Source organism: Callospermophilus lateralis, chromosome 17 (genome assembly GCF_048772815.1).
Source record: "Callospermophilus lateralis isolate mCalLat2 chromosome 17, mCalLat2.hap1, whole genome shotgun sequence".
NCBI classification, from domain to species: Eukaryota; Metazoa; Chordata; class Mammalia; order Rodentia; family Sciuridae; genus Callospermophilus; species Callospermophilus lateralis.
Window position 1 is genome coordinate 7,756,081 of NC_135321.1, and position 24,210 is coordinate 7,780,290.

The window sequence follows — 24,210 nt, forward strand, 5'->3', positions numbered from 1 at the left end:
CGAAAAAAGTCCCACATTTCCTTGGGTCAGTGTGAAGTGGCATTTGAACACTGTCACACTCACAGATCAGGACCATCTTGCACTCCCTTTTCAAAGTTTTACTCAATTCATTATCAGATTTTTATTCATATTATAATAAACAGTTGGTCTTTACTCTGTTCTCATTCTGTAGCTAAAAGAAAACCAGTCCTATGGTCTTAGGCATGAGTTGCCAGTAACGGGAGGAGCTCTCATTAGGCACTGCCCACTCTTTTCCACCAACTGTAACAGAATACAGTGTTTCCTCTGTCTTTCAGTCACTTCTTAATCACATCCTCTTCTTCATAACATTGTTAAGATCGTGGACCAAGTAACATTTTTTTTTCCTGAAACGGGATTCATTTTCACTCAAAAAGTACAGTTAGTCATTATGACTGAGGTTGTTGCCCTCTGTTCCTTACCCCCTAAGCTGCCAGGGCCTTCATGACCTTCCCTCCTGCCTATTTAAGAAGAAAACAAGGGGGAAAACTAACGCAGAGAGTTTCTGTCTCTCCTGGTATCAGTGTGATCTTAGATTACTATATGGTTTATAGATACGAGATAACAATCTAGGAGATTATATTGATTATAGCTTGGATCATTCACCAGAAAATGGTATTTCATTATACGGAGAAGGAAGCGCCTCCCTCCCTCCCTCCCTCCGTGCCTCCCTTCTGTGGGTCTGTGGGATACATGAGATCAGGTCCCACATGCAGTGACCTAATCCCTGGATAAGCTGGGGATCCTGCCTTCTTACTCCAACCTTCTTTATTTTTGTTTGCTTCTGAACATCTTTCTAAAGGCTGGAGAAGTATGCAAAATTGCTTATCAAGTCTAAACTTAGTGGACATTGTAGAAAACAGTGCAGAGATTCCTCAGAATATTAGAATTGGGACCCATCATATGCTACAGCAATTTCACATCTGGTTATGTTCCCAAACGGAAAAAAAAAAAAAAAAAGGGGTGTTGAAAAGACATTGCCCTGCCATGTCACAAGTCACAAGAATCAGGACAGGAATTAACCTCCACATCTACCGAGAGGCGAAGGGGTAAAGGAAACTTCACACACACACACACACACACACACACACAGTGAAATACTATTGAGCCTTAGAAAAGAGTGAAATCCTGATGAAGAAAGCCAGACATAGAAAGACAGACACTACGTGATCTCACTGGTATGTGGACTTTTCTTAGAAGTCAGACTCATAGAAGCAGAGAATACAATGGTGGTTGCCAGGGGTGGGGTGGGGTAGAGGGGATAGCACGATGATGGTCAAAATGCTAAGGTTCAGTTAGGATGAGTGGTTCCAGGAGGTCTACCACACAGCATGGTGATTTTAGTGAGCAAGAATATATCATGTGCCTGAAAACTTCTGAGAGGACAGATGCTGTTTTCAACCAACATGGTCACTCTGTGTGGTGGCGGAATGCCAGTCAGCCTGGTTGAGCCACCTCGTGTGTGTCTGAGCACCAGGTTCACATCATAAATGCATATCATTTTTGTCAACTCTACTTTAATAAAAAAAATTAAAGAGACATAGGTAATAGAATAACTTGTTAAAAATTCTGCTTATTTTATTTCTGTCATATCACAAAAATACAAAAAAAAAAAGGAATTCAATTTCTTTTGGATTAAATGAATATCCAGACTAATCCATTTCTCTTTTTCATTTTTATACTCTTAAGAAAATTAAAGGGCCTGAATTTCACATAGAAACCAAACATTCCACAAAAACCGACGAATTTATTTTCAGTCATATGTATATATTCGAACGATTTCCTTCCATAGTTGGATTAAAAAGTATAAACTTCAAGAACTTGAAATTGAATTAAATGAATGAGAGTTTAACTTCTGTTTTTAACAAAAGTATTTAATAACCAATTAAGTTAGTAAAGGTATTAAAAGGAAATATGTAATTTGAAATAATAGTTAATTAGAAGTAAATCTGAAAAGCATTTACTTTAAGAAGCATGACCTGGAATTTTAAAAAAGAGGTCTTGTTTTTGTTGTTCTTCGTCTTGGAGGCTGGTCCTTCAAGTAGTCTGACTGTTGACACTTGCCTAGACTGATGTGAGGTGCCCTGATTAATTCTATAACAGCACTATTCATCTTTAAATGCATCTAGCGTTTGCATTATTCATTAATGCAGACTGCCTTTGCTCATAATTAGCTCAAAGTGCAAACATTAGATTGGCAAATATAAGACATTTCAGGTACACAATTTTATAGATGATGTATCTACAATATTTATAGATTTTTCCCCTAAGTAATTGGTCATGCATCCCATGGGGTATCAGCTTTCTTACTCTCATAATGTAGCATAAATCCCATTAAAAGTATCACCTGCTGCCACGGGACTGTCAGCATAGCTGAAGATGAAGACAGAGAGAGCAAAAGAGCCCTTCCTTCAGGAGCAGGAAAGAGGACCTCACTCAAATTTAAAATACACGTGCCCCTCCCTCGTCAGACTTATAGAAACAGAGAACAGAAGGGTGGTTGTTCGGAGTCTCCTGAGACTAGCTTTCAACTAGGAAGGTTTTTAGAAAATGTCAATCCCATATAGGATGGTGACAAATTGCTGGAATTCACATTGATTAGATGATTTCTTTTCAGAAGTGACTCTGTCATTAGGCAAACGTGTTTATGAAAACAGCTCTCTGCTGTTAGGTTATCATCCTCATCAGCTGTTAAAATTTGCAGTCACGTTTGGAGGACAGGACAGACCGTGGGCTTTTAAACATTGCCACCTCTTTAAATGGTCCAGATCGTTATGCTGGTAGGTCCCAAGTTTTGAAGGCTAGAAACACAGAAGGAAGCAATTTAAGTAAAAAAATATTGGTGGAAGTCTATAGTAAATATTATTTTCAAACAAAAGCAGCAGTAATTACAATGATTACAGTTGAAGCTTTTTTGGGGTATCACTGGGATCCTAAGCACCATCCTGAAAAAACCGACACGGTGGCTTGTCATCTAAATAATAAGAGAGGGGACAGCACCGGAGCTAACACACACACATTCTCAACACAGACACACAAGCACAAGCAAGCACGTGTACATGTACACACTGGTACACACACACACACACACACACACACACACACTTACAGACTTCCACGTGCATGTCACAACTCCCTTGAGACAAAGCTCAGTGAAGCAACTTGGTTGGAAAGAGCTCAGTGGACTTCTCAAGGGTCTTATTCTGTAGCAGGTTATCTGGTGTTTTGGTCACTTTAATGACAACACTTGGGTGTTTCAACCAACAGAAAACACTCCTAAGGGGACAGTGGGCAGAGCAGTGTGGGACAGGGCAGCAGAGAGACGCAGCAGGAGAGAGGATGCTGGGCCTTGGTGAGCCTCAACTGTGGGTCAGCAGCTCTGGCCAGGGGAGGGAGGGAGAGGGAGTGGCTCTGCCCCTGAGTCCTGTGTGGGGTCCTGATCTCCACGGAGATGACCTGGAGCTGGGTCCCTGGGGAGAAGGTCAGGTCAAGAAGGCAGAGTCCTCAGTTCAGCTGTGACCTTGCAGTGGAGGTCCAAGAGGGACCCCACCCCAACCCCATGTGAGGACACAGCTGGGTGCTGTCAGCTGTGATCTGTGACTTCCCCGAATCCCATCTACCGGAGCCTCCACCTTGGACCCCTGACCACTGGGAGGAGTAAGTGTGGGTTGTCCAAGAGCTCCTGACTCACAGACTGTGTTGTACCAGTCCACAGGGACCCAACAGCAGCAGAACCGATCCAAAATGCCTACCCAGAGACTGGACCGCAAGAAACGCTCTTTCAAGTCACTGATGAACGTGATGAAAAACAAGCCAAGCAGCCAGCCATCTCTCCTGCCTCAAGGAATTTAAAAGGGGGGACAATTCCTAATGGCTTGAGTTGCTTGGGCACAGAGTTACAATAATTGTTCAAAATCCCAAGAAAATCACCTTTTCAATGCTTAAATGTTATTAATTTGGATTTGCTGAATTCTGCACAGATTTGAGGGTTCCATAATCTTCTTGGAGAGGGATTAATCAGTTAATACCATACATGAATGCTCTATAAAAACATTTTTTAAAGCCAAACCAATCCACTGAAGCTTTTAATAAAAACAAAGACCAAAAATCTCACACAAACAGGGCAGAGACTTTCTATCATTTGCAAAAAACATGTGTTGGAAAAAAAATATACCTTTGTATACCCATGATATTTCAAATTTTAATAGTAAAATGGAAATAAAGAATAACATGTTCAAAATATTCATGGAAAATGATGTCTGAGGAAATAGTCTATAAATATTCTTAACTTTTATAGCCCAAGGAATTTTAAAAACACACCCAGTGAGATACACATGCTAGTCTATGTGAGAAGCCAACTAACATTTCAGGGAATTAGCAGCTAGCGACAACAAATGGTTAAAAATATGCAAAGGGTGCTTGCGTTTGTGAATCTTGTGCAAGTGGGAAATATAGACAAATAAGTAGACAATTCTAATCCCCAGTGTGGAGTTAACTCACTTGGGCACGTCAGGAAAGAGCTTTCAGGAGAAGAGATGCCTGCCTAAATAGCCAACCACACAAGACAAGGGGAAGAGTGGCAGTGTCTAGAGGTGACAAAGAGCCAGGAAGACTCAGTGAAGTCACTGGCATTCCATTGAGTGACTGGTGGGCCAGAGACAGGGAAGGTGGCCGGAGAGGTCCAGAGGAGAAAGATGAACCACGGCCGTTTCTATCCCGGATTCTTAGGACACACATACTTACACAAGCAGACGAGAAATCCTCTGAAAATATTTGCTCATTGTTTGAAAAAAAGGTAAAGCTGGAGGGGAACCTGAGATTTAAGAAGTTTTAAATTTTCTTTCTTTTTCTTTTCAATTTTAGATTACCTGTAACAGAATGTGACTTTCTCACCGCTCACATACTACGAAGATGAGTGAGAAGTGGTATATGTCAAAGTCAGTACTGATGATTACTTTTTATTGATTATAAGAAACAAGATTATAAAACAATGAAACTGACTGAAACAGCCACACATTGTGGGCTTAACCTTTTTCATGTCAATGACCTTCCCAGAACAATGTCAGATCTAGTGTATTTGTAGGGGGTCAAAGTTAATAGATCATTAACTTGAAAAAGAGAAGTATCTAAAATTGTCATACAGGCAGCCCATGGCCTGAAATGCCCATCTATTTCTTATTGGTTGTTTTATTATATATAACATTAGGATTCATGGAGACACTATTATAAAAGCACAGAATATAATTGGCTCCCATTCAGTGGCCAGCACTTCCCCTTTCCTCCCTGCTCCCTCCCCTGTTCTCTTCCCTCTGTTTCCTGATCTTTCTGCTATTTTCTTGCAGTTTTTTTTTTTTTTTTTTTTTAATCAGTGCCGTGTGGACACACATGATGGTGAGATTTGCTATGGTGTGTTCATATAGGTACACAGGAAAGTTAGTGAGATTCTTTCCACTGCTTTGCTTTACCTAGTCCACTGCATTTCCTTCTGTTTGGATGGAATCCTCCCCATTTTCCTTTCTATCTCAGAGTTTTGAAAAGACATTCCTTTAAGACAATGTCTTTAAGGAGGGTAAAAAAAAAAAAACAATTTGAAGATTGAGGGAAGACATAACAATAGATTAAATAAGGTCCCCACAGTGAGATGTGATTCAAAGGAAAGCTGGTAGGATTTAAGCCAATTGGGGTAGGTGTGTCACTGCACTCAGGGTGAGTAAAGGCGTATCCAGACACAGACACGAATGCAATTGTCAGACATTTATTTCAGAGTCCAGCAAGTCTTGTCCCTCTAGCTACAGCCCCAGGTGGAGCAGCAGGAGAGGTTGTGTGCTCAGACTGACCAGCAAGACGGTAGACAGGAAAGCAAAAGGAGCAGAGTAGGGTTTGGAAGCAACTGGGAGCAGCTCTGAGTTCCAGATGAAGTGTGTGTGTGTGTGTGTGTGTGTGTGTGTGTGTGTGTGTGTGTGAACTACACGTGTTCCTCAGAACCAAAAGAGAGAATGCTTGCATCCCAACACCACTGCTACTGTTAATACTGACAGTCACCAGGAGCGATGCTCCATAAACACTCAGCACCTCCCAGGAGCAGGGCTAGGAGGAAGGTGCTTTGAGAAAGGAGGTGGGCGAAGGCTTGTGATTTCCTCACACACAACACTGCTTTATCTTGTGTGTGTGTGTGCACAGGTGCATATGGGAACACACACACTCAGAAGTAAGGCAGACTGAAAGAAACACATGCGAGGTAGAAAGGGCTACTGCTCAGGGAATTCCAGTGTGAGCCTGGTCTGCCTTGGATGCAACTTCAGAACAGAGAGGGACTTCTAAAATAATGCCTATGAAATATGGAGAGAGGGCAATACACTTTTTAGGACAGAAGCCAGAATTTCAAACTAGTCATGGCCTCTCAGGGGGCTGAGGCAGGAGGATTAGGAGCCCAGGACTTGGGGAGCAGCCCAGGCAACACAGACATACCCTATCTCAGGAAAAGAGTAATACCCATGACTTAGCTGCAAAGTAATAAAAGCACTGAAGAGTCAATACAGGCTCCTCATGCTGACGCGTTTACCAGGTATCAGAGTTTGCTATACCTTCTTCATTGTCATGAAAAGAAACACATGACAGTATTTAATTACTATTCCAGGTTATGTAATTTGTGAGTGGAAACATTAATATCGTCATATGAAAGTTCATTGATCAAGTCCATCCAGTTTTATATAAAGTACAAATTAACTGATACATACCTAGGTTTATTTGTATAAAACTTCATGGGGTATATATCTATATGTCAATATACTGTGTGTATTATAAATAGTATATGATTGATATATTGGCATTCATATCTGGTGATTGCATCATGTCGGGACACAATAATCATTTGACCCATTATAAATGATATTAAGTTTGATTTAAGTTGTGGATGTCCAATTTCCAGTTTTTCACCCAATGATTGATGATACCTGAGTGATTCAACAATTACTTTAATAGTTTAATTTTTTATCAGTCATATTGCATTCTTATCTGTAACTCCTTGGTAAAGATTAATTCTTCTCCTCTTCCCTACATCTCCTTTTTGTACCAGAAACAAAGGAAGTGCTCAAAAACTGTGGGGAGATGTTGTGAGGAGACATAGAAGCCTGCCTAGAGACGCCCCCATTTAGGACAATTTAAGTATGAGAATGAACAAGGGATGCTCAGTAGTAAGCCAGGCACAGAAGACTAGTGCCGCATGATCCCACATATACATGGCATCTGAAAAATTGATGTCGTGAAAGTAGAGAGCAGTGTGGTGGTCAGCAGAGGCTGGGGAGAGGGGGATGGCTGGATGGATAGAACTGGGTCAGTGGTTACAAATTGCAATTAGATATCGGTATGAAGTTCCAATGGCTGCTGCACAGTAGGCAACTATGAATAATGATGATGTGCTCTGCATTTTGAAAAGATCTTAAACATTTTTATCTTAAAAGAAATGAGCAGGATTTCAAGATGGCAAAATAGAGAAGTTAGTTTTCCTGGTTGCTCTGTGGGGTGAAACCAAGAAAGGAGATAGGCAGCTTTTGAGGAAGGTAGGCGAACAAAAAGAAAGAAAGAAAAACCAGAGGTGGACTTTATTGGAATAGAATACTGGACATTCAAAGCAGATCAGGAACTCTGGGGGTTGGATATAATAAAGAAGAAAGCCCCAGCACCTCAGCCGCTGATGCAGCTGGAGGCACCAGACAGAGCTGTCCCTCCGTGAACCAAGTGGAGGGATAAGGGAATTAAAGGAGCCCACATTTTTAAGAGCTCTGTGGAGTATTTGGGCATGGAGAGTTTAGAGGTCAAGGACACTGACCAACTAAACTGAAAAGCACGCTGCATAATATCCTTACACAGGAAAGAAGCGGCAACTCTCCTGGCTGTGTAAGGAGATAGAGGAAGGAACCATTTTGCATCTGAGGCACAGGGGTCTGCAGCTGGAGAAGCCAATTCCTGGCAAACTTGAGTCTGACCCCAAAAAAGTGGACTGGCAGATCGACACTGCACTACACAGAGTGTGCCTAAGTGGCCAAGAGAAAATCCAACACGGATAGGAAATTACACCTGAGAGTAACGGCAATGGAAACTCACTGGGCTCTCCTCCTTGCCTCCAATGTGGCTGCTTGCAGGACCAACTGGGAGGGAGTCTCCTGGATGGGAATTCGTGGGGGCTGGGTATTGGAGATTGAACCTGAGAATGGGAAACACCGGGTCCTCAGGTGATATAGTGGACCAAGAATTGGCTCCTCCAAAAAAAGAACCCAGGGGAGATTTCTGGAGTACAGTTTTCCAGCAAGGACTGGAAATTGCTGTATCCTGGGGGTGTGCTGATTTAAACTCTACAGGACAATCGGCATTCATCCAAGAGCCTACAGCCTCTCTGAGAAGGAATGCCGCCTCCAGGAGTTCTGCCTAGGGGATTTCCTCTCACTCCAGGACCCCACCTGACACTGCTAAAAAGGAAAGCTAACGATCTTTTGAAATCCCACTAGTAGAATTCTTTAACTTTTTTTTTTTTTTTTTTTTTTTTAGGAAAGGTAGCAGAATACAACAGTTACTATTATGGTATTATGTAAGAATTCTTTAACTTTTCATTGAGATTTTTTTTTTTCTCTTTTCTCTGTTTAATTGTGACCTATAATGGTTCATGGGCATTTATACAGTCATATTTTTTTTCTCATTTCTAGCATTTTTGAAGCCAGTCATTTTTCATGGATCAGTATGTTGAGGACTAGGATATTTGATTAGTAGATAATTTTGTTTTGTATTATTTTATTTTTATTTTTAATTTTTTCCTTTATATGTACATTTTTTTCTCTCACATATCTGTTGCCTTGATTCTCTTTCTCTTTTCTTCTGCTAACAGCAAATCTCTGTCCTTCTTTCTTTCACACTTCCTTTAATTTTTAAATTCTATTTTCTCTGCTCCTCCCTCATAATCATCACATCCTACATTATTTCTGATTTTTCTCTGTCCACCAGGCAAAATCATAAACTCATAAGCAAACTTACTGTTTTTAATGTAGGCAGTAACAGGTCATATCACATCTGTTTATTATGGCAACACTATAGATGCCATAGCAGGATTTATTTGGTTTAATGCTGTACATTGTTTCTATTAGCTGCTGTAATTATTTGTCTCCCCCTAAACAGTGAGATTCTGGAGACCTTCAGGGACACACTAATCTACAGGGTAGAAACTCGAATGCTTCAGATCCATACTGTTAGATGGACAGACATACAAACCACATGAAAAAAACAAGGGAACAAATCAACTGAAACAAACCAAGACATTCCAATAACAGAATCCATCTACATCACAGGGCAAGAAATGCCAGAGTGGTGCAAAGTTAAACTGTCCTGTGAGGTACAGGATGACGTAAGGAGTGAACTCAGAAAGAAAATAGAGAAAGTGAACGATCACTTCAATAAAGAGAGATTCTGGGGAAAAAAAAAAAATCAATCAGAAATCCGTGAAATGAAGGAATCTATAAACCACATTAAATATTCAAGGAAAACTATCACCAACAGACTGACCACATGGAAGACAGAGTTACAGGCAATGAAGACAAAGTATATAATCTTGAAAACAAAGTTGACCACAGAGAAAAGATGTTAAGAGACCATGAACAGAAATGGTCACCTGCAATGACCAAATTTAAGATTTACTGGGAAAGACGAAGGCTCAGAGATACAGACCAAAGGAATGCACAATCTTTTCAACAAACTAATATCAGAAAATTTTCCAAATTAAAAATGAAATGGAAAACCAAATACAAGACTCCTACAGGACCCCAAATATACAAAATTGCAACAGACCTACATCAAGACACGTTATCATGAAAAGGCATAACATACACAATAAGGATAAAATTTTAAAGGCTCTTGTGAAAAATAACAGATCTCATTTAAAGGGAAACCATTTCATTCTCTGCTGATTTCTTAACCAAAGCAAGGAGGTCTTAGAATAATATATATATATTAAACTCTGAAAGAAAATGTATGCCAGCCAAAAATACTATACCCAGCAAAATTAAGCTTCAGAATAGATGATGAAATAAAAACTTTCCATGATATAAGTTAAAAGAATTCAAATCTAGAAAGAGCGCACTACAAGACATATTCAATAAAATATGTCATGAAGAAGAAATGAAAAACAAAAGTGAAAATCAGGAAAGGGCAGAACTATACTAGAAAAAGAGTCAGATCAAAGGAGAAACTAATTCAAATAAAAAAAAAAACAGAAGTAAATAAAAAGGAAGGGAATAAAAAAAATCTCAATAACAATAATGGCCTAAACTTATCCATTAAAAGACACAGACTGGCAGACTGGATTAAAAACTAAGACCCAAGAATATTCTAAGAGACTCAACTCATAGGCAAAGACATCTACATACTGAAGGTAAAAAGATGGGGAAAAAAATATCATTCGCATGGATCTTGTAAACAAGCAGAGGTTTCTATCTTCACATATCAGATATAATGGGCTTCAAGGCAAAATTAACCAAAAGAGACAAAAAAGGCCATTTCATACTGCTTAAGGAAATTATGAATCAATAGGACGTAACAATCTTAAATAATTATGCCTCAAACAATGCAGCATCTTCGTCCATCAAACAAACTCTTCTCAATTTCAACAATCAAATAGACCATAACACAAAAATATTGGGTGACTTGAACACACCTCTCTCATCATTGGATAGGTCTTCCAAACAAAACCTAGAAAAGAAGCTATAGAACTAAAAATCACAATTAATAATTTATACTTAACAGCCATATATAGAATAATTCATCCATCAATGACTAAATACAGTTTCTTCTCAGGAGCACAGGAATCCTTCTCTAATGTAGACCATATCTTAGGTCACAAAGCAACTCTTAACAAATACAAAAAAACAAAAACAAAAACAGAGATAATCCCTTGCATTCTATCCGATCACAATGTAATGAAATTATATAACAACAATAAAATAAAAAAATAAAAGCTACTCTAACATACAGAGACTAAATGATATGCTATTGAGTCACAAATGGATAGCAGAGAAATCAGGGATGAAATTAAAAAAATACTCAGGCATAAATGATCATAGTGATACAACATATCAAAATCTCTGGGATGCCATGAAGGCAGTTCTCAGAGGCAAGGTCATTGCAGTTGAGCGCATTCCTTAAAAGAATAGAAGGTCACCAAGTAAATGACCTAACATTACATCTCAAAGTCTGCGAAAAAGAACAAATCAATTCCAAAAACAGTAGAAGATAGGAAATGATTAAAATCAGAGCTCAAATCAATGAAATTGAAGCAAACAAAAAAAAGTTCAAAAAATTTATGAAACAACAAAAAGTTGATTCTTTCAAAAAAAAAAAAAAAAAAACAAATAAAATTGAGAACACTTCACCAAGCTAAAGAAGAGAAGAAGAAAATTCAAAATACTAAAATTTGTGATGAGTAAGAAAATATCACAACAGACACTACCAAAGTCCACTGGACTAGACAAAAGGGAAGGAAGGGAAGGAAGGGGGAATGAAAATAGGAAGGACAGAGGAATAAATTGGACTTAACTTTTCTGTATTCATGTATGAACACATGACCAGTCTAACTCCACATGATGTACATCCATGAATGGGAAGTTACACTCCATGTATGTATGATATGTCAAAATAGACTCTACTGTCATGTATATCTAAAAAGAACAAATCAAAAAAGAAATGATTAAATGTTTGAGAGTAAATATATACCCTGAATAAAATATCACACGGTGTATACATGTATCAAAACATCACACAGACCTCCAAAATATGTCAACTGTTTGCTTTTATGTATCATCTAAAATAATTTAAAAATAAAAGTAATTAGAGAGATTAATTGTAAATAAGTCCATAACTGACATTAAAGAAATAAAAATATTCACTTTTAAATACAAATAGTGTGCCAACAAAAAAGTAGGTTTCTTGAATAACTTTCACCCATGCATAAGCATCAAAATGTTAGTCTCAGTTTTTTCAATATGAACCCAACCACTATGTATAACCATAAAGACCTAAAAAAATGCAATTACATTTACAAACATTATTTAAAGCATATATTTTTAAACTATCGACACACATGTATACCAATTACCAGATATAAGTCATATATTTCTCTAACATTTCCTTTTGAGGCTTTTTCTTGAATATAAATCATGAAATACTATTCATGGTGCTCAATGGCAGTAAAGCTCCATCTATAGCAGTAGAGGCTTGGTAATGGAGAATGCAGATAAAGAAACTGCTTAGTAGAGTAGTGACCATCCAAGCAGTGTGTATAGCTAGTTATCCTAACCAGATGCCTCAAGGTCCCAAATAAAGAAAGAAATGAGTTCTGAACTCTTTAAAGAGCAAAATGCTAAGAACATTGACACATTTTAAGTGGTCAATAAAAATTAGCTGTTATTGGTGTTATCAGTTAGAGGACCAACGAAGAAACATAAAAAATGTATTTTAAATGAGAAAAAATATAAACCATTCAAGAAAACTGATAAACTATAGAAAGTATACAACAGGCTGCTTTTAGGTGCTATTGAAACTTAATTTCTTGAGTTTAGAATACAGTAAACTAAGTACAACCTTTAAAAAATCAAGTTTTTAAGTGCATTTCTGGAATTAAAACAATGTTTTGATATCTGGGGAAGGACACTTTGATGTGTTAGATATGGGTCTTGACTACAATACTTGAATAATAAGTGTTTATTTTTATGTAGTAGAGACAAGTTTGAAATATTATAGTTCCTTTATTTCAAACAATTTTAAAATCCTTAATCCCTTCTTTAAATTCTGGTTTTTTAATTTGGAAACATTATTGTCAGTAGAAGTCTCTTTAGAGAATTGACATTTCAAACTAGCTGTTCATTCTTTTTGGGAAAAAAGATTAATGTTGTCATTATTTGTATGGACATAAAAAAGATAAATGAGTTCAAATTGCCCATAATTTAGCTCTGAATATAAATGACAAGTCATTTGCCAATACAGCTGCAGGTAATTTTACTGAAAGAGGACTGACAATATTTTACATTTTATGCTGTGACATTTACCCCCCAAAATGTTCTGTGCTTCTATTCTTCTGTCAAATAAAAGCCAGAACCTCTGTTGGTCTTACTCCACGTCCCTATCTAAAACACACCATCACACTGATCAAATCCTTCTCAACATGCAAGTGTGACTCCTCATAGTTCTAGCGTATATGCCATATGGAATATGATATAAAAAAACAGGGGAGAGAGAGGAGAAAGAGACATACATGCAGAGTTGGACAAGGAACATATTGAGCTCTTTTACAGAATGAGTCACTCATATGTGTGTATTAAACATTTCAGTCTATTTTCACATTGTATATTTAAAAACACACAAAGTGGATTTATAAACCCTCAGGGCAGCAAGTTTTGTGCCAACAATACAGGAGGTCAAGGGACTTCCAGCACAGCTAGCATAGCTTGCAGGGATGTGCTGCAATTCCAGAAGCATCACAGTTGTTTATTAGAAGGACATCTGCTAATTGCTCTTCTTTCTTCCATGCTATTCTATTTCCTTACATATTAATGAATTTCAGCTTGTGTGTTTAAATGTGCTTTATTTTAATATAGCTCCTCATTATAGAAAGGACAATTCTAAATGTACTTAAAAATGTCCCAGGACTATTTTCATGCATATTTATATATTCTCTCAGAAACAAAGAAACTTTTGATATTAAATTGATGTAGTAGTTACTGAAATTTTTCTTTTTTCCAATGCAAATGAATTTCAATATGTTATAATATTAAAACAAAACTTATAATTTTGTTGTTGTTTTTTTTCCATTGGTTTACAGATTATGTCAATGTTTACAAAGGAGATTAAAACCTCTCCTCCTTCCTGCATTTGGGTGGCATTGCCATAATATCTATTCAAAGGTTTCTAATGTGATATTAGCCATAAATGTGGTTATTCTTCTATGATATCAAAAAACATGATGTATTATACCAAAAGCAGAGTTTATACCCAATTTTTTTAGCAATAGCTCCTTGCACAGCTACATATGAGCAACAAAAACTGAAAATTAAAGACCAAAATGAACTAGAACCTAAGTCAAGTGTATCAATCCCCAAAGAGAGTAAAAGATACAACTAGGAACATTACACTTTCTGATTAATCCAAAAATATTCTGGTGAACTTTTCTTTTACATTTAACCTATCAAGTTTTGGATGATAAATTATTTGATCATGTATATATATATATATATATATATATATATATATATATATATATATTCGCTTTTTTCTATAATCTACTTTTTTAAAATGTGGCAATTGTTATAGGAACCACTGAGTAAATATTTGCTAAATGTACATCAAATAGATAACTTTTATTGTACCTAATATTTGATTTTAAAAATAATACTTCTGTATTATTCAGTACTAAGAAATACTTGATAATTCCTCATTAAGAGCCAAGAATAGTGCAATCTATTATGAAGAGTCAATATGGATGGCATCACAGAAATGGCAAAGAAAGGAACTCTGGACAACCTTCTGAACCTGAGCAAGAAATCTGAGTCAGCCTTTGCAGAGCCCCAAACTCACAAGAACAAGGCAAGAGCGTGGTGAAGAAGTTGGCTGCGGCTTGCTGAGAGAGCACAGTGCATTTCCAGTTGCTCCCCTCCCTCTGCCCTCCTCAGATAGGTGGTGGCATGAAGTCAGCTGACCACACTTTTGGGGCAGGTTGCTGGTACCGAAGGGCAAGATCTGGATACTATTCATTGTCACAAAGCTCCTTCAATGAGGGGCTCTCAGCTAATTTGTCTGAATCACAGCATTCTTAGGGCTCAGGTCAGATTTGCCCCAAAATTTAAAGGCCACAGAAGCTGAAGCCAAGAAAAACAATCAAGACAAGCAACAGACCAAAAATTCAGAAAAGAAAAGGTCGAAAACAGAGATACGTGGGGAAAGAAGTGGGTATATTCTGAGGAATCATAAAGAGTAAGCACACTCCCAACACTGTACACCATACTCTGAAAAGAGCAGGAAATAACCTGTTGTCACACAGGCTCACCTGCAACTCCTTGCAAGTAGGAAGTGGAAGTCAAGGCAGAGCTGAGATGGCCCTGTGAAGCAGAGGGAGGGTGCAGAGCAGGATATTATGAAAATCAGAGTGGAAACGAATGACAGAACAGAAAAGCAACAGAGACAAACAAACAAACCTAAGGCTGGTTCTATGAAATAATAAGAATGAAACTTACAAACTTTCAGATAAATTGGCCAAGAAAAAAAAGAAAGAGGATTCAAATTATTTATATTAGAAATTAAAGTGAAAGTATTACTGCAGACAACATAAAAATACGGATTATAAGTGATACCATAAACAATGGCACACTAAAACATTAAAGAACCTTGATGAAACGGGCAAAAATACCCAAAGTGCACATGTTACTCGAACTAACTGAAGAAGACATAGAAAATATTAGTGAACTCAAAATAGGTTGAGAGATTAAATGGGTAAACAGTACCCTCCACCCGCAAAATGCCCAGAATCAAACGGCTTCACCAATGTGCTCTACGTATCAAAGAAGTAACTCCAACCCTTTCAAATTCTTCTAAGTAACAAAAAATGGGAGGAAATACTCCTAATGCATTCTCTCTCTGTTTTTTAAGGTGTTATTTTCTTAGCTGCACATAATGATTATACAGAATAATGGGTTTCATTGTGGCACATCATACATGCATATGATATACTTTAATTATAAAATAATCTTGATAATAATTTCTTTGACACCAAAATCAGATGACTCTATCATAAGAAAAATATATCTAGAAATCCTCAAAAAACATTAAGCAAACAATGCAACAGCATATTAAAAAATATTCCATGACCAAGTGAGATTTATTTTTAGCAGTGCAAGTATGATCTAATATATGAAAACCGAGCAAAGTAATGCATTACAAAGAATTGAAGGAAAAATCAATGCGATTATCTCAGTTGATGCAGAAAAGGCATTTGAAAAAACCCTAATGATTCTCATGCTTTAAAAAATTCAATAAATTAGGAATAGAGGGGAATTTCCTCAATATGACAGATATCATCTATGAAAAATATATTGTATTCCATGCTGACAGACTGAAAGCCTACACTCCAAGATCAGAAGCAAGAAAAGGATGAACGCTTTAGCTCCTGCTGTTCAAGACAGTGCTAATGATTCTAACCACAACTATTGGGCAAGAAAACTAAATCAAAGGCATCAAAATAGGTTAAAGGAAAATCTCTTCTATTTGCTGAATACCTACTTGTATATAGAGAAAATCTTTAAAAAAATACACACACACACACACAATTAGAACATATAATAAACATATTCAGTGAAGTGGCAGAATATATGATCAACATACAAATCAGTTGTATTTTCCCATATCAGTAATGAATAATTTGAAAATCAAATTTAAAAAAAAATACTCCACTTATAGTAGCATCAAAAAGATTATAACACTTAGGAATAAATTTAGCCTAGGATGTTCAAGGCTTGTATACAGAAACCTCAAAATATTATTAAACCAATTAAACCAGAACAAAATAAATGGAAATATATATTGTGCTCATCAGTTGGGATACTTTCTAGGGTTAAGGTGGAAATACTCTGCCCATTTGGGTGATTACAAACACTCTACAATTCCTATCCAAATCTCAATGGCTTTTAGCAAAAAGGAGAAGGAGGAGGAGGAGGAGGAGGAGGAGGAGGAGGAAGAGGAGAAAAGAAGAGGAAGAGGAAGGACACCTAATCCAGAGTACATTGAAAGTATGGAAGAGCAAAGTTGGAGTATTCCCACCTTTCAATTTCAGAACTTACTACAAAGATACAATTCGATGGACTTTTCAGTGGTCAGTCTACTTTCAGTGAGGGGGCCAAGACCACTTGGTGATAAAGAGCAGTTTTCCAATAAACGGTTCTATGACAACTGGCAGTCCAAGTGAAAAAGAATGCAGTTGGGTTCTACCTTACCCTATATGAACAGTTCAACTCAAAATCCATTGAAGACAAAAATGTGAAAGTTGAAACTAAACAACTATTAGGAAATACAGGAGTAAATATACATGAAATTGAATTTGTCAATGAATTCTTAGATACAACATCAAAAGAAAAAGTCACAGAGAGAAACATAAGTAAAATCAAACTTCATTAAAGTTTTTTAAATTGTGCATCAAAGGATATTATTGCTATATATTATAAAAGTGAAGAAAGAGATTACCATAGACTCCAAGGACTTCGTTCAGAGGTGGCTATTCAAGAGAATTTTAAAAAGTATCACAAAAACTTGTACACGGATATTGATAGCAGCACCTACTCACAATAGCTAAAGGTTATAAGGGACTCGAATGTTCATCAAGTGATGAATGGAAACACAGAGGTAGTAACACACATACGATGAGCTAGTACTCAGCTAAAATGTACTGACCAAGCTTTAATCATAGTTACACCTTGATTGACAGGTAGGTGAAAGGGCCAGACACAAAAAGCCATATATTATATGCTTCCATTTATGTAATTGATCAGAAGCAGATGCATCCATAGAGACCAAAGGCAGGTTAGTGGTTGCCAGGGCCTGGGAGCTACAGGCCTGCAGGAGCAGAAGTGGGTGGTGCTGAGGTTTATGTGTAGGGAGTTTTTTTCTGAGATGATGAAACTATTTTGGAACTACATAGATAGGCATGGCAGTTCCACAGTATTGTGAATGTAATAGTCTTAACATGGTTAAGAACAACAGTCTTAACACGGTTAATTTTATATTATGTGGATTTTTGCCTCAATTAAAAAATAAAAGTCTATAAATTTTAAAAACATTTTAAAATAATCCATATAACATTTGGCACTGACAAGACAGCAATAAAAATAACAAATTCTTCCCTCTGAGGTTTTCAATCAAGCAAACCTCAGAGAATCAAGTGCAGCCTAGGCATAGCTCATGTGAGGTATCAAGTTAGGCCCTGAATCAACTTAAGGATTTGTTGTGAGTTAGGCTTTTCTATTTGTATCCTCTTTATGCCAAATTGAAGAATTTTAGTCATCTTCATTATTTGTAAGTAAATGGAGTGTAGAATAACACTCATTTTTTACTTCTTTGGGTATTTATTTATCAAATACGAATTGTGCACCTGCTATGTGTCACTTTAGTGTTATAAAAATGTACTGATAAATAAGGGAAGTGGTCCCTAACCTCATGGTATTCCAATTAGAAGACAGAGAGACAGTAGTAAAATATTCACAGAGGAGTAGAATTAAAGACTATGAAATGTGTCATGAGAGGAAAATGCAAGCTATCTTCAAGACAATAAGTGTATGCAAAAGGTAACCAAAAATAACTTACAAAGCATATTAAGAATTCTTAAAGATCTTGAAAAGTGAGAACATACAATAATTACAAAAACGTTACTATTAAACTTAAAATGAGCAAACTGACCCTCTGCTAAGGACAGAGAATAAACAAAGTCAAAACCAACATTTATGGTGTATTTAAAAACAAAACAAAACCAAAAACACACAGGTAAAAGGAAAGCTGATGAATCATGCAGGAATTATGCACAGTTGAGGGTTATCCAAATCCTCTTTCTCCTTTATTTTGTTCTTTACTCCTCTCGGCATGTTACAGGGAAAGTATTTTAATCTCCAGCTTAAATGCTATCTCATTTTTAAAGTATTTTTCTGAACTCTGCCCTCCTTCCAGCCAGGACAATATGTTCCTCTCTCTCAATATCCAGACACTTCTCTCATCTTCCCGGAGGCACCCACCACATCCTGTGCCACATTATGCACGTTCGGGCTTTACCTCTGCCACGGAGCCACCTGTTCACCTCACAGGACTCCTGTGGTGTCGTCCGCAAGGCAACAGCTGGGGCATGAACAATCATTCTGTGCACCCCTGGCTGCTGATATCCCAGCAAGAAAAAGAATGATGCACTGTTATCTACATCTATTACTGTAGTGTTCAAAGCATGTTCCGGCAAGTCAAAGAAAATAATTATCTCATTCAGAAACACCTTGTGAATTTAAGTTATTTACACACCCATGTTTGAATGAGTCACTGTGGGTGGGTGTGGTATAGCTTTGGGAATCTTATTTTTTAAAGATATATATATATATATATATATATATATATATATATATATATAGAGAGAGAGAGAGAGAGAGAGAGAGAGAGAGAGAGAGAGAATTTTTTATTTTTTATTTTTATGTGGTGCTGAGAATTGAACCTGAGTCCTGCCCATGCTAGGAAAGCACCCTACCACTAAGCCACAATCCCAGCCCATTTGGGCATTTCTTTTCATAAGAAATTTAGTTCAAAATAAGTAATTCCCATTAAGTTGAATAATATATATTATGTATAGAGATGTCCTTTTGAGATCATATTCTCCTCTGTTCTGATATCTTCCATTGCCAAAATGTTCAAAAAGTCTGAAAGAATTGAGATCCTCAAAAGGAAGGTATCTACCAAAAATCATTTGCAGTCTTTGTGAGAATGATGATCAGAAGGAACAACCCACTTACTGAATTTGAATAACTAAGCACCACTAAAATATGTGGCATACTTTTATACTTTCATTGTATAATTTTGGCCATAACGTAGTGTATTAATAATACCTGAAATGAAATGTTACTGTGACTTCTCTTGATATTCAAGTATGGGGTATTTTTCTGTTAGCTATCAGAATTGACTTAATATGAGTAAACACACATACATACATTTTACCAAGAAGAAGGCAGTATACAGAGGTAATTTGAAAAGTTTAGTTTTAATATCTTTCTTCTGTTATAATTTTAAAAGCTTAAAGTAGGCAGCTAATTTTTAATTAGTCTATTGAGAATCAACTGTGGGATCTGAAAAGCTTCAAGAAGCCGCTGAAATTCACCACCCACTTGCTCGGTTCAAGAATTGAAGCTTCAAACAGACAATGTGCTGTTACTTTTCAAAGATGGAAATTCTACAGGAAGACTAACTTTTTGTTTGTTTGTTTTTGTTTCGCGTTCGACATTTCTCATCGTCAAACAAAGTATATTTACAAAAATTAGAAATCCTAGAATAAGAAGCAACTTGTATAGAAAAAGTGGGGCAAGAGACAAAGATTCCCTGCAGATAAGGTCAATGCTAGACGATAATGGAACCATGTCTAGGGGGTCTCCAAGAGAGAGACCATACCCTGAGGAAGGCATCCAAGTTCACGTTACCCTACCACCCCAAGAACAGGAGGCAGAGGTTCCCTGGGTACAGGAAGCCAGAAGACATGCTCGTGACTGCTTACAACATCCTCTTCCCACATCTAGTGGTGAATTCTAGCCAAACCCGACATGCATAAAGATGAAGAACTCAAGATGCAAAAGCGTGGTGTTGCCTAACACAGGTTTAGATCTGTACCACACAGATATACATGAACAGCACCCGTGAACTAAAAAAAAAAAAAAAACAAATACAAATTTGAACAAAGATTTTAAAAGATGTGAGAACAGTAGTTATATTACATAATGTAATCTTCAAAACCTTAAGTTAAAATAGTATACAACAACTAAATAGAAATAGACGTACTTTATTCAGTTTTCATAGCAGAGAATAAAGAGCTATTATCTTAAATTTTCATAAATATTTGGTTCATATTTCTAAAGAAAGTTGCAAATGAAACAAAGGAGTAGATACATCTCAGGGGAATGAACTGAAAAAGAGAGGACAACACTGAAAAACATATCTATGGTTTACTTTATATGCAAATAATAGGCATTCTTCAAAAATAAAAGAAATAATGAGTTGGAAATATTTTAAGAAACAAATAAGCAAATTAAGAGAGTTTAAAATCATAAAAGTGGAAAGATGATATTTAATGCTACTGTACAATATGAACTTCTTACCAATTTATCATCCATCCAAGACTTTATTGAAATAAGGTAACTTGGTGCATGACCGTGTTTTGGTCAATGAGGGACTGCGTATGTCATGATGGTCCTGTAAAACTGTGTCCTCCAGTGATGTCCCGGACATCTTCATCTGTGCAGACCTACTCTATGATGCTTACATAATGATGAAATTGCCTAGCAGCACATTTCCCCCAAATGCATCTCATTGTTAAGCAAGGCATGACTACAAAATCCTAGTTCAAGGTTCATATCCTTAAGAAATGTTTAAGGAATCCTTTTCCACTTAGAGTCAGTGGTGTAATGGAGATTCCCTATTCTGTGCCCTCAAATTGAGAATTCATCTGTCATTATTGTGAGCTTTTGAAAAATTCCACAAACTTGTTAGTTTACTAGACCAGTCCCCAGTTCAATGCCTTCTGTCTGGTGGAGTTCATGCCTTTCCTGGCTTTGTATCACCAATGGGATACAGAGCTTAAATGGATATTTGATAAGTGGGTGCTCACACTGACTTTAAAATAATAGGAGGTTGAGAGAGGAGGGTGACAACCTGAGTCTAGTGGTGAGCAGATACGGATGGCAAAGACTGGCTCCTTGGCTTCAATTTGTAAGTTTTTGCAAGGGCCATCCAGCTCCAGAGTTCACTGAGGAGTTTGGGCCACAGTTGCAAACTCAATTTCACTGACTATTCCTCAAGCAGAAACAGTAGTCAACCAGCATTATTAAATGCAGTAACCACAGATCTTCTGGAAAACTTGGATGTGTTTTATTTCATTTTAAAACTTGCTGGAGAGCTTCTCTACCAGTCTCCTTTCCTTCACTTACTTACATGTGTGCCTCCCAGAACAGTCCCAGTATACCTTCCACATACAAACCTTCACAGACGTCCTACACACAGCCATACACCTTTCCTTTTATTTTATTTGAGCCTCAACCTAGTCTGAAAGCAAAGAACTATTTTCCTTGTGAGGAAAAAAACAAAACAAAAAACTACAACAAACCAAAGAGTTTAAAGAGAGAAGAGTTTAAGTAGTTTGTCCAAAATCACACAGGGAGCACCTGGTAGAAGAATTCAAGGAAAAAGCAAGCAGCGTCAGAAGTCAACAGGTACCTGGGAAATGAGTGAGTGTTTCAAACCCAGCTCTGCCTGGCTAACAACCTCGTGTCTACTCATTCTAGGACACCCAGCAGGACACGACTTTGCATAATTATGTTCAGAAAATAAGTTTTGAAATCAATAAAAAATGGTTAAAAGGCATAATAAAAAGTGGGACTGATTATCCCCACTGGAAAAATGGTAAATGAACAGAAACTCTTGCTGCAGTTGGGCTATAAAATCACAAAGTGTTATTACATTGCTCATGCTTGTGCAAAATTTTCAATAGTATGTAGAAAATCTGAAGTGAAAGAGTACATGAATATATACATATATGTAAATATACATATTCATTATATATAAATTAAAAATGTGAAATTTACATTATTCTTTCCACATTTTTCTCTCTAGTGATTTTAAATGCTTTAAAAGTGACTATGTGTTAAACTAGTTCCTGAGTAGCAAAACTCCACATTTCTTTCTACACTACTCAAGTCTTTAAGGAAAAAGAATATCTGGGGTTTCTTCTTTTTTTTTCCATTCATACAGATAACATAAACAGAGCAAAGTCCCTAAAGCTGCATGCACGTTGAATCTTGCTTTGTCCTACTCAGAGCAAGAAACCAGAATGGACATCCTTCCAGCAGTGTTCCCACAGCTTAACTTTTTAAATACAGCATGAGTATTGCATTATGTGTTTTATCTCTATTGGGGGTAATTATTGGCTGCTGTTTTGGCTAAAATATATTTTTATTACCTTATGATTCACTTATAAAAGTTGATGTAATAAAAATTTATGTTCATCACTTAAATGTCATCTCTAATGTTTCTTGCCCATTCCTATTACTGTGGGCAGATGATGTTTGCAAAATACTGGAGGGAAAGCTTTTCAGAAGTCAAAACTATTATATTTTTGCCATTCATTTAAACAATAAAATATTTTAAAACACCTCAGCAAATGTCAGAAAAAAATTCATAGGAGAACTTAAACTTGTTTTCTAAGACAATTTCACCGACTGCTCCTCAAGCAGAAACAACCAGCATTATTAAATGCAGTAACCACAGATCTTCTGGAAAACTTGGATGTGTTTTATTTCATTTTAAAAATTAATTCAAAAACTTTAACATCCTGACTTAAACTAGGCTCCAACCCAGGAGAGCACACAGGATTGAGCTCTTAAATTAGACTAAATAGTGCAGCGGACAGCTTCTGTCTTTAGCTGCATCACACTCTTCACAACCACCACTTCTATGACTTAGCAATACTCAGGACCATTTAAAGAAAGCAAATCACTGTGCTTTGAGGTCAAGCAGACCTGTCCAGAGCCTTAAAGCCTTGACTTAGTGACTCTGAGTTTGCCAAAAATACAATGCACACTCACTTTAATTACAAAATCTTTGTGAGGCAACTCTTTAGCTCAGTGAAGTCATTATATTATGTATCTCAAGCACAACACAAATGTGGGTTTCTGAATGAAATATTTGTTTAGAAGCATTAATTTATGCTTTAAGTAAAATTTCATTTTCTTCCAGTAATAATGGTTCCTTTTCTTTGAAAACCACATTTTAAATTTATCAACCTCAAACATTAACTTTTAGGCAGCGACATCACCAAATGTACTGCTGTTGCCAACAATTATTATCTAATTAGTCAAACTGTGAATGAGATGAAGTTTATGTTTTATAGCTTTATATCTGAAATGTGTATAATCTCTTCCTTCTCTTTCCTCAAAACAGAATTAGATGAAAGAATCATTCTTTTCACTCAGTTTATTGATGGTTTTGCTATCTTTTTACACATTTTAGAAGGATTAGAGCAATAAATTAGTTTAATAACTTTCAGAGAAAAAAAATTACCAATTTTAAACTGATGAAATGGTTTAGTGTTTAATTGTAATTTCCTTTTAAATCCTTTTTCTTTTCTCTTCTTTGTTTATTATAATTTAAAATAGGTTGCCATAATTTAACAAATGTCATTTTAAAGAAGTATAGTGTTTAAGTGTAGGATCCTAATTAGTAGTAGAGCTAAACCTTAAGATAGATCATTATTCTATGTTTATGTAAGATATTAACATAGGGAAAAGCTGGATGAAGGCTATGCAGAATTCTCTCTACAATTCTTGTAACTTTTACATAAGTCTAAATTTATCTGAAATTAAAAAGCTAACAAATAATAATTCTACTTAT

General features: G+C 36.6%; 1 protein-coding gene across 1 annotated transcript in view; it reads right to left on the reverse strand.

The window, feature by feature from the left end:
- Dok6 (docking protein 6) overlaps positions 1-24,210 on the reverse strand; it is a 363,063-nt gene that overhangs the window by 307,515 nt on the left and 31,338 nt on the right. The gene's annotated exons all lie outside the window — the stretch shown is intronic.